Source organism: Takifugu rubripes, chromosome 14, assembly GCF_901000725.2.
Source record: "Takifugu rubripes chromosome 14, fTakRub1.2, whole genome shotgun sequence".
In the NCBI taxonomy this organism is placed as follows: domain Eukaryota; kingdom Metazoa; phylum Chordata; class Actinopteri; order Tetraodontiformes; family Tetraodontidae; genus Takifugu; species Takifugu rubripes.
The window spans coordinates 102,814-117,767 of NC_042298.1; the positions used below are offsets into that span (position 1 = coordinate 102,814).

Here is a 14,954-nt window from a genome sequence, read left to right on the forward strand (position 1 = left end):
TATTTTAAAGTTATAACATTGACATCTAAGTAGATAGTGGTAAAAATATGTAAATTAAATAAAATGTGACTTTTAGTTTGACACATGGCGCTTTATTTTGTTTTTAAACACATCACTTCCTGTTTCCTGGCAATGATCCAGTGGGAGGGACAGATTTGGAAATCCCTATCCAGGTGGATCAGAATAATTTTGATCCTATCCTGCAAGGTTTTTAAAAAATGGGATAGATTATTATGATCCACAGACCAGGATAGGGGGATTTACAAATCAGGATATTTTTGATCTGGATTTGGAGTTTTGAAATACTGGGCCCAGATGATGTCTGTCTGTTGTCTCCTAGCAACAACCTGATAAGCAGCAGGATCACTGAAGAGGCCACAGCAGATTTCCAGCTCCTGTAGACATCACTGGTAAATCACTGGAGCAAGGTCAGTTTCTCTTTAGGATTAATTCACCTGTCATAATTTATTCATTGTTAAATCCTTTGTCCAAGTCCTGGCTGTCATCAATCATTGATTGTTGGTGTCCAGGTGTTTGTGATTCGCTTCCCTCCATGGCTAAGTGCTGACACCACCCTGTAGAACCCTGTTTCAACAGGACTACCATCGCATGTCGGCACAGATGAGAGTATCTTCATTGTTGTTGGATAGCATGGCTATCCATGGCTTCTGTGTCTATGACTCAACCATCATGTGGAAAGGGGACACCATTGACAAAGCATCAATACAATTATCATATTGATTATCCCTTTGAACAAACAGGTTACTGTGTGTTGCTGCTAATCATGTCTTCTCAGACTGCTGCTCTTTCTGATGTGTCACGCACTCCACTCACACCTGTCCTTCCTGTAGTGAAACGGGCACACTTTCTCAATCATTACAGTCATTTAATAAATATGTTTTTTCTGTGTACAGTAGCCACAAGCTGACCCCACAAATGTAAAAGTGGTTTTCGTTCTTACAACTGAAGCACTTCTAATCTTAACTTTTTTCCTAGAACTTCTGTTGGGTAACGTATTGCATTACTTCCTGTCTTCTCAATAGAGTTTGTTGGTGCACTGTTCACGGTGTGTGTTGGATTCACTTTATTTAAAATTGAATACTTGGGAAATTCTAGTTTCTCGATAACAACAAGGAGAAATAATTCATATGAAACAAATACAGGACTCCGCCGATTCGACCGATCATTAGCATTGGCATGGCCTCACCGTCTGTTTCACCCGGTGTCTCACCCTGTGTCTGTTCAGTGTGTGAAATGTTTATTTACTCTTCTGCCTCCTTTAGTGAAGGGTAATAGGTGCAGAAAGTTTAGTTTAATTATGGCTCTGGAGGCGAGACTGTGTGAGCTTGAGACATGGTTCCGCTGCTTGGAGTTGTCTGGCGTTGCATCAGGTAGCCAGGAGAAGGTAGTTGCTGCAGCGCTGGCTAGCGTATCTAAAGCTAGCTGTCCCGCGGCAGCAGCCGGCTAGCCAGGGCGACTGGGTGATGGTTTGCAGGAAGCGTAGCCCAAACCAAAGGCCCACGGTGCACCACCAACCCCTTCCCGTGGCTAACCGTTTTTCCCCACTCGGCGGCACACCCGCTGAGAAACCGACTCTGGTAATTGGCGACTCTGTTTTTGCGCTACGTGAAGTTAAGTGCATTCCGGGGGCCAGAACGGGCGACATAGAAGCCAATCTAAAGCTGCTGGTGAGAAGTAAATGTAAATTCAGTAAAGTTATTATTCGCGTCGGAGCAAACGACACCCGGCTTCGTCAGTCGGAGGTCACCAAAATTAACATAGAGTCGGTGTGCAATTATGCAAAAATGATGTCGGACTCTGTAGCATTCTCTGGTCCCCTCCCCAATCTGGCCAGCGATGAAATGTCGCATGTCATCACTTCGTCGCTGGCTGTCACGGTGGTGCTCCGAAAACCAGGTGTCCTTTGTAGACAAATAGTTTTTGGGGAAAACCTGGTCTGATTAGGAGAGACTACAGTATGTCCATCCCACACAGGATGGTGCCTCGCTCATTTTTAGTAACTTGGCTAATTTTATTATGCCCAAAGTGACCTGACAAACCAGGGTCCAGACTAGGATGCAAAGGGCCAGCTCTGTCCTGGGATGTCCCCTGGACTCGGTGGAGGTGGTGGGAAACGGGAGGATGATGGCTAAGCTGTCATCCATGTTGAACAACACGTCCCACCCCCTACAGGACACCCTGACAGCACTGGGCAGCTCCTTCAGTGAGCGGCTGCTCCACCCTCGCTGTGTGAAGGAGAGGTTTTGCAGATCTTTCCTGCCGGCTGCTGTCAGACTGCACAATAAACATAACGCCCGCTAACACTATCTGAATATTATATATTCTGATATGTATATTGTATTCACCCTCTGTACTATGTACAGGTACACAGAGGCCGAGTATCCATTATCTGGATTATTGTAAATATACATCCTCCTTGTATATTCCAAATCCTGTTCTATTTGATTTTATCTTATTTTTATCTTATTTTCTCCGCGTGCTCTTGCTGCTGTTGTTGCGCTGTAAATTTCTCCATGTGGGACAATAAAGGAATCTGAAGAGTTGTATTCTTACACACCTCTCTGCTGCTTCCACAGAATCCTCATCCACCAACAATGACATATTTAACACTATAGAGGTAGTCTCTGTTCTATGGTTAAAGGTTTGGCAAGCACAGAGAAAGGGAGCGGTTAATCACCCTAATCTTATTAAAATTAATAAAATTAATTTCCCCAGTTCCCTCCTGTCCCTCTGCCCCAGTAATTTTCCACTCTCCCTGCCTCTGCTCCACTCTACCTGCCAGCCACTCCCACCCTGTCAGCTCAACTCCACTCACCTGCAAGCACAGCTGCAGCTTATTCCCAATCAGCCCGGTTTATAAGCCTTCCCTGCACTCTCAGTCTTTGCCAGATTGGTCTTCTGCTTTGATGTGAGACTTTCCAGCGTTATTTCCCTGCTGGATTTCCCGTTATCGACCCTGCCTGTCTTTGTTCTGCCTGCCTCGCTTGTTCCCCGGACAACCTACCTGCTTTCTGCCCTTGACTATGACTTCTGCCTCAGTGTTTCTGATTCCTGTCTGCTCACCTTGTTTTGACTTCTCCGCCTGGCCCCAACTTCGCTGCTGCTCGTCCCCAGTCTACTCCGCTACATCGTCAGCCTCCTCTCCTGTAAGACCCTTTCTGTCACTCCTGCCCGCTGTCAGCAGAACTGCACGGATCCGAGGATTTACGTCCTTCCCCCTTGGTTCCGCATTCCGGCTCTGCTCGACCCACTCCCCGAGCCTGCAACCCATAGACTTTGTGCGGGCCCTGAGCCTGAAGAACGGACTATTTCCTGTGTTTCCTTGTCTGCCTGAGTTCCTGTTTGCCCGTGTGCTAATAAGTCATTACCACGGTCTTTCCACGGTTTTCCAGAGTGCTGCTTTTGGGTCCTAATCGCACCCGTCACAAAAGCACAAATTGGAGAAACTAACATCACAATTAAATGTGGACTATTAAATATTAGATATATTTGGGCAAATCCCTGTTCGTGCACGACCTGATAGTGGATCATCACATTGATTTTATTTTGTCTAACTGAGACCTTGCTTCAGGAGGAGGAGTATGTTAGCTTAATCCTTAATAATAAAGAATGCTTAATCATAAATGTAAAAGTGATCAAAGAATGATGTGACAGGAGTGGATTCTGAGGGAACACTGACATGTTTTACCTCAACACTAAGTCAGAACTAGATCAAACGTGTGTTTAAAGCTATGAGCTGGTTAATCTATCTGTTGAAGGAAACCAACTGACTTAAGTAATGAAATGAAGCCATTTCTAAAGTTGTCATTTACAATGTCTACATGGATATTAAAGTTTCCAATAATAATGACTTTATTTGTTCTGAGGACCAAGTCAGATAAGAAATCAGAACTCTGACAGGAACTCTGAATGTGGCCCCGCAGGGGGGCGATAAACAACTACAAATAAAAGTGGCTTTTCTGTCTTCCGGTTCAGATGGATGATGCCAAGAGTCAGGCTTTCAAATGAGCTGGAGCTGTGTTTGGGTCTAGGATTAATTAATAACTTGGAGCGATGGATTGCTTCCACTCCCCCCCCTCGACCAGTAGCACAAGGAATATGATAATTAAGATGGGTAGGAGGAGTAGATTAATTTAAGCTAACATACTCCTCCTCCTGAAGCCAGGTCTCAGTAAGACAAAATAAATCAATGTGATGATCCGCTATCAGGTCGTGCACTAACAGGGATTTTCCAAAGAGATCTAATATGTAACAGTCCACACTTAATTGTGATATTAGTTTCTCCAACTTGTGCTTTGGTATTAATTTCATTAAGATTATGGTGATTGACTGCTCCCTTTCTCTGCGCTTGGTGAACTTTTAACCCTAGAACACACACTACCTCGATAGTGTTAAATATGTTATTGTTGGTGGATGAGGGTTCTACGGAAACAGCAGAGAGGTGTGTAAGACTACAACTCTGCATCCTGGTCTGGACCCTGGTTTTTCCAGGTCACTTTGGGTCGAATAAATTTGGCCGTTACTAGAAATGAGAGAGGCACCATCCCATGTGGGATAGACACCGTCTCTCCTAATCAGACCAGGTTTTCCCCAAAAAGTGCTCCAATTGTCTACAAAGGACACCTGGTTTTTGGGGCACCATCGTGACAGCCAGCGACGAAGTGACGACATCCGACTAAACATTTCATCGCTGGCCAAATTGGGGAGGGGGGCAAAGAATCCGACATCGTTTTTGCGTAGTTGCACACCGACTCTATTAATTTTGGTGACCTCCGACTAACGAAGTCCTTTGCTCCGACGTGAATAATAACTTTACTGAATTTATGTTTACTTCTCGCCAGCAGCCACGGGAAGCGGTTGGTGGTGCACCTGTCCTCCCCCTTCTCCTCTCTCGCTACCCAGCCACCCATCAGCAGGATTGTCCACCTTTTATGAGCCTGGTCCTGCTCAAGGTTTCTTCCTGTTAAAGGGGAGTTTTTCCGTGCCACTGTTGCTTGTTGGGCCCTGGGATTCTGGAAAGTGGCTAGAAACAATCTTGATTGTAATAGACGTTATATAAATAAAGATTGATTGATTGTAACAAGCCAGATTTCAATCAAATCTGTGATTGAATTCACATTTTAAAACGGATGTGTTCAGACTTCTCCTGGGCAGTTTGTGTGAGGAGCTGAGGCGCTGCCTGGCGTCACTCATTTCTGCCTCTGCTACACTTTAAAGTTTTTCTATGACCGTCTTGAACAGAATCTCACTAAAATGCACAAGCATATAGTTTAAATTGTCCTGGTTCCATTCAGCATTCAACTTACAAACTGTGCAAATTTGATTCTTTCTGCTTTGCACATTCAGTTCAAGTGATTGTTTCAGCTTGATATGAACTCACATGAGTCCCACCTTCACGAACCTGTGCCCCAAATGAAGACATCCTAGAAGCCAATTTCAACAATATCATGAACTATATATTTGGAAACATTGATATATTACTGATGTTAATGTTGATCTTTGGACATGTGAAATCTGCTATATGTCTGTCTTTCCCAGGCAGAGGGATCCCTCATCTCAGGCCGTCTTTCAGGTTTCTTCTTTTTACCTCAAAGTTTTTTAATTCCTCCCCCCCCCCATTTTGAGGACAGATGATGGCACAACTGTGTAGTTGGTAGAAGCCCTTAGAGGCAATGATGTTTGTGATTTTGAGCTCTTTAATAAATCTGATATGATTTTGGTTTGACTAGTAGTTAGCTCTGTTGGTGCAGCATCAAACCAGAAAACAGTGGGACCAGATGGACTTCATGGATGGGTGCTCAAGAACTGCACAGATGAGGTAAAAGTAGCAAGCACATATAAGGTGCCATACCACCCTGCAAGGAGGATCACCTGGATAAGCCTCCCAGAGATGCAGCTAGCTCCCAGTTCCTGTGTCACTGCCCTCTGGGAGAAGAAAACAGTCGATCTGTGGGGGGGGAAAAAAGCACCTTCTCATAGGTAGATGAAAGGTTACGCTGTTGGCCTCCCCTTTGTTTAGGGATGATTGCTCTGGCTTACCAAAGATGGCATATTTATCCCTCTCAAATCAACTATCTTCCTTGACTGAAACTTTTATGTAATTGTCCTGGAATGAGTGACCTTTAACCTGAGGTGCTTGCAAACAACTGATCCCCGTCAAGAGGACTTGGCTCCTCTGTGTTGAGCCATAACATGTTATAACAGATCAAAAATGGTGTATTATAACATTTTATTTTCTACAAAACTCCATTCATATTCACAGGCCATACCTGCTGGCACTGCCAGTTGGAAATTCACACAATCTTTTGTATTTCATCTTCCATTACAACCAGACTAAGAATGCTAAAGGCTAGGTGACCTTTCTCTGTTCACGTTGAGCATTTTTCTTCCTAATTTTACCTGACACACGATGCACTCCTGCCATTCTTTCACTAAGCTGTAAGAAGAAGCCACAAAATAGAGTTAAAGAGATACTTATTGACGACTTCCAACTTGATGAGATGCTGTCAGAAAGTTCTGTGTTGATGGAGGAATTGATGGGCAGGTCTCCCATGTTTTGTAAATCCTAGAATTCCATTACATGTTCCCCTCTCAGATGAGTTCCACTGACCCTCCCTGTGCATCGTTTATCTAAGTATGTGCCTGGACTTTGTGTTTTTCCTGTTTTATTTTTGGACTTCATCCTTCATTGGCCCATTAAATCTTTATAAGTACACTGCCAAAGCCAGAACATTAAACGCCCTGATCATATTAATCTGACTGTCGTGCAAGCAGCTATAGAAGGAGCTGTGACAAAGCAGCGCAGAGACAGGAGGTGAGCTTTCCCACCGTGTAACTAAACTCGTCAGGGTGAGAGGATGTCAATTATGACTCAGAGTTCTCCTTCAAGAGTCAATAGGACTATGGTGAAAGTGAAAGACAATCACATTATGATGACATGAAACAGGGCTGAACTAGTCTCAAAAGCTGGACACGGGGAAATATTAACAGTTCTGAAGTACGTATATATCATCACAAGAGCGCTGACTGTGTAAGGTTAATCTAAAAACTAAACCAGTTCATTTCATGTCATGCATTTGGCAGGTGGGGCTTGCTGTGCACGATTGTCACATGGTTTAAATTCCAAATGATCTACAAGCAAATAATAAAATGTAAAAAATGGCCTCAGTGCTCTGATAATATCAATCCACATCACACGCATGCTCCATCAGCCTTCTACACAACCCCAACCAAAATATTGATATGGAAGAGCTGCCACTTGTGCACCCTGGCTGACTAGCTGGATTTGTGCTTGTTTCAGGGTGACAGCGCTGCGGAAAACACTCCTTTGATGTTTGTGCTCCAGTAATTCCTGACTCCAGATCCTTGTCATATTACTGCAGCAGCTGCCAAAAAGTGGCTTTGACCTCACAGCTTAGTGCTGCCTGCTGACTAGGCCCAGGAAAGAAGCAGAAGTATAAGGGAAAACACACCATACCCTCCCCCCACATGCACGCGCACACACACACACACACCCTTCTACATCCAATCCCCCAAACACACACAGGCACACCCACACCCTTCTACATCAAATCCTCCAAACACACACACACCCTCACAGACACAAACATACCCACACCCTCCTACACCCAATCCCCCAAACACACACATACACACACACATTCACAGACACCCACCCCCACAAACATACATACACACGCCCACACACAGGCTTCTTCTAGTTTGCAACTCCATTTTTTTGGCTGACATTTCACTGGTGTGACTGCAGATTAGTTGGTTTTGTACAAACAGATGAGGGAGACAAACATCACCTTCCATCACTTGTGCTACCAGAGCAGTCCCAAATGTGGGGGTTCCCTCTCCTGTAGGAGTGTGATGCCAACAGCAACACTGAACCTTCTGTACAACTCAGCAGTGTCAGAGGTGAGCCACACACATCACCATGGGAAGCAGGGGGGGAAGCAGCACTCCAAGAATCTATTCATCGGAAAATGAATATATGAAATAAAGTAAAAATGAAAAAGAAAATGGGGGAAAAAGAAGAAAATGCAATACATTACAAGAAGCACTTCCCACTATAAATTGTTGTGTTCTGGCATAATATTCATTATACAACTTGTATCATGGTAGTCATATCACCACACATAAGGTCAAGTGTCACGTACATTCATGTATCATAGTGATGGGCAAATGATACCGAGGCTTCGGAGCTTGTGTCACTCTTCCCGAAGCGGAGTGATTCGAAACGCTGTGTTGGAGCTTGTATCAAAAAACCAGTGTCACGTGACCGATGGCGTTCGGAGCTTCGAACATCACTGTTTCGCTTCGCGCTTCATTGCTTCAAAATGTTTTGAAGCCTTTCGTTGGCTCAGTCTTTCAGTGTGTGTCATTGGCTCATGGAGTTTCAATGCATTCAGATCCAACGACAGCTGAACAGGTGCGACAGATTTGAGTGATTTGAAGGCATACCAGCTATATAAGATGCATTAGCGATTTGGAGAGTGAGAATTAGCACATTTTGGAAAGTTTCATGGCGAGTAACACGAATAAGCGACGTTTTAGAGTTTGGGATCATTTTGATCTCATAGAACCAAATAGGGTAATGCAGTTCATAGCATACATTTTATGTTTCCATAATTTAATTGTATTTTAAATGGGTCTCAAAATTACAATTGCTTGTAGGTGCGGTGCTTGCAGTGCACACAAGAGTTGTCTTTCAGCAACAACACATCATCTATGCTGAGACACTTGCGTGCTCGGCATGACGACAATCATGACCCTGCCAACACAGGAAATCCTGATGGTAAGCTAAATATATACGTGAATATACTGTATATATGTATGTGTGTCTTTATTGGAGATGTTGTGTATCGTATTCATATAGCAACCATTCTCCCACAGTGTCCAGAAAACAAGCTGGATGAGGCCTTAGTGGACATGATCGTTAAGGGTTCCAAAATTTCATTAAAATCCTGGACCCATCATACTCCATTCCAAACCTCAAAACTGTAAAGGCAATGGTGGAAGCAAGGTACACTGTAGCCAAAGAGAAGGCATTGGCAGAAATTAAGCAGACTTCAGCTGTTAGTTTGACTGCTGACATGTGGACATCAGTCAACATGGATGCGTACCTTGGTGTCACTTGCCATTATGTGTCAGACAGCCTAGATCTGGCTTCTGTGCTTTTAGGTGTGCAGTATTTTCCTTTGGCCCACACTGCAGCTAATATTTCAGGTGCAATTGCAAATTTGATGACAGAGTGGGGAATCACTGAAAAAGTCTGTGGGATAGTTATTGATGGGGCTCACATTGTGGCAAGTGTAACTCTTAAATGTTAGACATATTTATTGCTTTGCCCACATGCTAAATATCGTTGTCAAAAAAAAAATCACTCTGTCAGACGTCTGAGCTGGAGGACATGCGGAGTAGGGCCCGCAAAATGGTGGCACACTTAAAGTCCAGTTCCAAAGGAAAAGTTGTGTTCTATTCAAGCTAATATGGGCATGCCCCAAAAAAAGCTTGTTCAAGAGGTTGAAACCAGATGGAACAGCAGTTATGCCATGCTCCATAGGCTTTATGAGCAGAGAAAACCTTTAGGGGCAGCCCTGGCATCACTTAGCACTGACTTAATGCCTTTCACTGCTGATGACTATGCAGCAATCAACCATTGCCTGACAGTTTTAAGGCCATTCTATCAGGCAACTGTTGAGCTTTCTGAGGAGAGTGTCAGAGTCGAAGGCAATTCCTTTAGCCAAAATGCTGAGACATGTCATTTCTGCTGACTGTGCCCAAATGGCTCCTTGTATTGGTGCCACGCTTGCCAACCATTTGAAAAATAATTTAAATGAAATTCAGTGGCTTGGAAAAAGGTGAACTCCGTGTCTGTGGCAACCATCTTGGATCCACGATTTAAACAGGCCGGCTTTACGAATCCAAGCAATGCTCAGGCTGCTGTGGAAAGGCTGACACGAGAGTGTGCCAGTCTTATTGTTGCGTCGGCAGAAGATGTGCCACTGGAGACTGCAACAACATCTGCCAGTGCTAGTGAACAAAATCACAACTTGTGGGCTTTATTGGACAACTATGTAGAGTCTCAGCACCGCACTAGCAGCGCATCTGCCAACGCTGCAGTGGAGATCCAGAGGTATGCATGTTGATTGCTGTTGAAACATCTGCTTTTTTATTTCTTTAGTCATTCATTGTCTTACTGTCTGTGTCATAGATACTTGAAAGAACAAATTCTGACAAGAGCCAAGGATCCCTTGAAGTACTGGGTGGCACGAAAGACTCTATATCCGAAACTTTAATGCCAGTATCTGTGCATCCCAGCATCATCTGTTCCCTGTGAAAGGATATTTTCCAAAGCTGGGGAGCTGGTCATCCAGAAGAGGAGCAGACCGAAGCCTGCAACAGTAGAGAAAATATTTCTCAAACCTGTGAGGACAAAACTTTTGTGCTTCTGTGAATAATCATTCCAAATCAAACATATGACAAACCATTATCTTTAAAAGGTTTTCCTTAAGCACTTCACACAAACACAAACAGTGTTTCTGAATTCAAACACCATGATCATTTGCAAAGTAGGAAGGATCTCTAATCCTGTTGGGGACTTTTGGTACAGTAAATAAATCTCAAAGTGTTCAATAAACCCTGAACCAACACTGAACCCTTAATATAATTTGCATTTATTCTTTAGGTTAATCTCGAATGTGTTTTAGAGTAAGGGGGAGAGTATCTGCATATTTTATTGTAATGACGATATAATCATTATTTGGTATGAATGAACAAAACACCTGGATGACCACACAATGAACTTTTATTGGTGTCATGGGATTGAAACTGTGTCAGTGCTTCAGTTGTGCTCTTATAGGTTGCTATGGCTTCAGTTGTCCACCAGATGTCACCATCACTGAAGTCTCGAAGCTTTGAATCTTTTGACACAATAGTTAGGAAAGCCTCAGTTCTTCGTGAGGCTTCACTTGGCCACCCCTAATGTATTACCACTTGTAGCTACCACTGATGGTGTACAAATTCACAACAAAAGAAAAGGAGATGCGACAGAGTTGGAATAGGCAGACTCAGCATTAGTGTCCCCAAAACAAGTAACATAGCGGCATCACCAGCAGCCTGTGATATCAGGGACCCGTAATGTTTTGACGGTAGTTGCTCCTACGATTAAAACCTGCATCCCAGGTCAATGCTAATGTTTCAGAGGCACTGCATTTATCAACTAGCTAGCATTTTTCATGAAAAACATTTTGCCATTCATTTATTGTGAGCTGGTTTAACAAATGGAGTATTTTGTGTCACGGACCAGACGAGAACCCAAATGCGACACCAGAGTTTGAACACCGCTTTATTGTCGGAAACAGACAACAGACAGGATTCACCGGGGAGCCAGCAGAATAGAATAGTCGGGGACGGGCAAGGTCGAGATCGGGCAGAAGGCAGACAGAATTTACCAGGGAGCAGGCAAAACAGAATAGTCAGGACAGGCAAGGTCGGAACCGGGCAAAGAGGAAGTCATTTGAACACGAATAACGATCTGGCAGGGAGCAGGTGTGCTGCCGGGACTAAAAAGGGGGCTAATTAGTGTCCTGATGCACAACAGGTGCGCGGGGCGAAGCGACTCACGGGCATGATTGCCCGCAGCTGTGACAATTTTGAGGGTGTTGATCGCGTTGTTAGTTTCAGCTGTGTTTGAGCAGTGAGGAAGAGCTCTAATTACTGAAGAGAATGTACGGTTAGACAGCTTAGGAGGCTTTACAAAAAGACACATTTTAGAAACATGAAAATCCTGAGCTTCTTGCTTATGGCCCGACTACCCTGAGAATGCAATGTCTGATCTCAGAAGCTAAGCATAAGAATAATCTTTTAAAATTAAAACCAAAGCACAAATTGGAGAAACTAACATCACAATTAAATGTGGACTATTAAATATTAGATCTCTTTTGTGTAAATCCCTGTTAGTCTTACTGAAACTTGGCTTCAGGAGGAGTAGTAGTAGTAGTAGTAGTAGTAGTAGTAGTAGTAGGATAGGTAATTGAGTGGTGCCGTGCGAGTGGCAGCCTGTAACAACAGCTCCCGCTCACTTTCGAGCTTTTCTTTACTTTGTTCTTTTCTCTGCACCTACTACTTTTGTTTTTGTGCGTTCGGTTTGTTTTCATTTATCTTCATCATGTACGTAAGACTTGTGGAGTTTGCACTGGTGGCTCTACTTGTTTTTTCACTTTTCAATACCGTGTCCGGAGACCCATCGCAGAGCCGCAGCTCGTTTGTTTACAGCAGGGACCAGCTGTTCACCCTGCGGAGCTCTGCGGCGCTGCCCAAGGAGCGACCCGATGTGCCCCCCGAGCTGAGGAGGAGGAAACGGGGACGCCGCGCCGGGGTCGAGCGCCGTGCCAGGAGGAGACGCTATCGGATCGTCCTGCCCTCCATCATCATGGGGAACCTCAGATCTCTCCCCAACAAGATGGATGAGCTGGCAGCGCTGACCCGGCATCACCGGGAGTACCAGGAGTGCAGCCTGCTGCTGTTCACGGAGACCTGACTAACGGCCGCACAACTCAGCGGATTTACTCTTCCACAGGCAGACAGGAGCAGGGAGAGTGGTAAGAGGAAGGGAGGAGGACTGGCAGTGTTTGTGAACAATAGATGGTGTAACCCTGGGCACATCACTATCAAAGACCAGCACTGCTGTAAGGACATCGAACTGTTAGCCATTAGGATGAGGCCTCACTACCTGCCGAGGGAATTCACACATGCCCTTGCTGTGGTTGTGTACTTCCCCCTCTGCTAATGCTGATGCAGCCTGTGATGTCCTGCTCTCAGCAGTGAGCAGGCTGCAGACACAACACCCTGACGCCCTCCTCCCCATCTCTGGAGACTTCAATCATGCCTCTCCATCATCTTCTCTGCCCAAATTCACCCAGTATGTCACATGCCACACCAGGGACAATAAAACACTGGAACTCTTCTATGCCAACACCAAGGAGGCATACCACTCTCTCCCACTCCCTCCCCTGGGCCGTGCTGACCACAACCTTGTACACCTCCAGCCTGTGTACAAACCTCTTGTGCAGAGGCAGCCTGCTGTCACCCGCACAGTGAAGAAATGATCCGAAGAAGCCGAGGAGGCCCTGAAAGACTGTTTCAACACAACCCTGTGGGATGTATTCAGCGACGCCCATGGAGGACATTGACAACCTCACCCACTGCATCACGGACTATATTAACTTCTGTGTGGAGAACACCATACCCACCAGTACTGTACAGAGCTTCTCCAACAGCAAGCCCTGGATCACCCCAGACATAAAGGCCCTCCTGAAGGAGAAGACAAGGGCTTTTGTGTCTGGAGACAAGGAAGAGCTTAAGTCTGTGCAGAGGGAACTGAGGAGGAAGATCAGACAGGAGAAGGACAACTACAGGAGGAAGATGGAAAACCAGCTGCAACAGAACAACATCTGTATGGGATATGGAAGGGCCTGAAGACCATCTCGGGCTTCAAGGAGCAGAAGTCCCAACCTGTGGGTGACCAGGGGTGGGCTAATGACCTGATCTTGTTTTTCAATAGATTTGATCAGGTATCCACCCCTCCCCCAGCCCTGTCTCCTCTACTGCTACCCCCATCACTGTCTGTGCCCCCAATCGACTGTTCCTCCTGTCCCCCCTCCCCCTCTCTCATGACCTTCAGCTCACACATTCCTGACACTTCACACTCTGGCCCATGCCCACCCCCCCACCCCCACCAACACCTCCCTGCTCCAGCCTGTCCCTCACACCACACCAGGTGAGGCAGGCCCTGAAGAAGAACAAGGCCAGGAAAGCGATGGGTCCGGATGGCATCAACTCCAGGCTCCTGAAGTCCTGTGCAGACCAGCTGTGTGGGATCTTCAGTTACACGTTCAACCTGAGCCTGAAGCTGGGGAGAGTGCCACAGGTGTGGAAGACGTCCTGCATCGTCCCAGTGCCGAAGACACCGCACCCTAAGGAGCTCAACAGCTACAGGCCGGTAGCTCTGACGTCTCATCTGATGAAGATGCTGGAGAGACTCATCCTCGCCCACCTGCGCCGACTGGTGAGCTCCTTCATGGACCCGTTGCAGTTCGCCTACCAGCCGAGCATCGGGGTGGACGATGCCGTCATCTACCTCCTCCACACCTCCCTCACTCACCTGGAGAAGGCTGGAAGCACTGTGAGGATCATGTTTTTTGATTTCTGCAGTGCAATCAACACCATCCAGCCGAAGCTGCTGGGGGACAAACTGCAGGTAGCTGGAGTGGAACACCACCTCACAACATGGATACTGGACTACCTCACACAAAGACCACAGTTTGTGAGGGTGAAGGGCTCCCAGTCAGATCGGCTTCTCTGCAACACTGGTGTCCCGCAGGGAACAGTTCTGGCTCCTTTCCTGTTCACCCTCTACACCGCGGACTTTTCACACAGTACGTCTTCATGTCACCTCCAGAAGTTCTCTGACGACTCTGCTGCTGTCGGCCTCATCACTGATGGGGATGATATGGAGTACAGAGGACTTGTTCAGGACTTTGTAGACCGGAGCCTGTGGAACAACCTCCAGATCAACACTAGCAAAACCAAGGAGCTGGTGGTGGATTTCAGCAGGTGTAACAACCCCACGCCTGCACCAGTGAACATCCGGGGAACGGATGTTGACGTGGTGGAGTCCTACAAGTACCTGGGTGTTCACTTAAACAATAACCTGGACTAGACACACAACACAGACGCCCTTGTCAAGAAGGGAAATAGCAGACTGTTCCTGCTCAGGAGGCTGAGGTCTTTTGGAGTGCAGGGACCACTCCTGAGGACTTTCTATGACTCTGTAGTGGGATCAGCCCTCTTCTATGGGATTGTCTGCTGGTCCAGTAGCATCACGGACAGGGACAGAAAGATGATGGACAGACTGGTAAGGA

General features: G+C 45.8%; 1 long non-coding RNA gene across 3 annotated transcripts; it reads left to right on the forward strand.

Annotated features, from left to right (window-relative positions):
• The first annotated feature begins 227 nt into the window (after window positions 1–227).
• LOC115252377 (uncharacterized) lies at window positions 228–10,673 on the forward strand. 3 transcript variants are annotated; one of them, XR_003890812.1, is made up of 4 exons: window positions 228–428; window positions 8,704–8,824; window positions 8,923–10,165; window positions 10,244–10,673. It is a non-coding gene; the product is annotated as an uncharacterized lncRNA (long non-coding RNA). The 3 variants fall into 3 exon arrangements; XR_003890813.1 differs by lacking the exon at window positions 228–428 and adding an exon at window positions 7,195–7,944; XR_003890811.1 differs by lacking the exon at window positions 228–428 and having other exon boundaries at window positions 8,663–8,824.
• The last annotated feature ends 4,281 nt before the right edge of the window (window positions 10,674–14,954 follow it).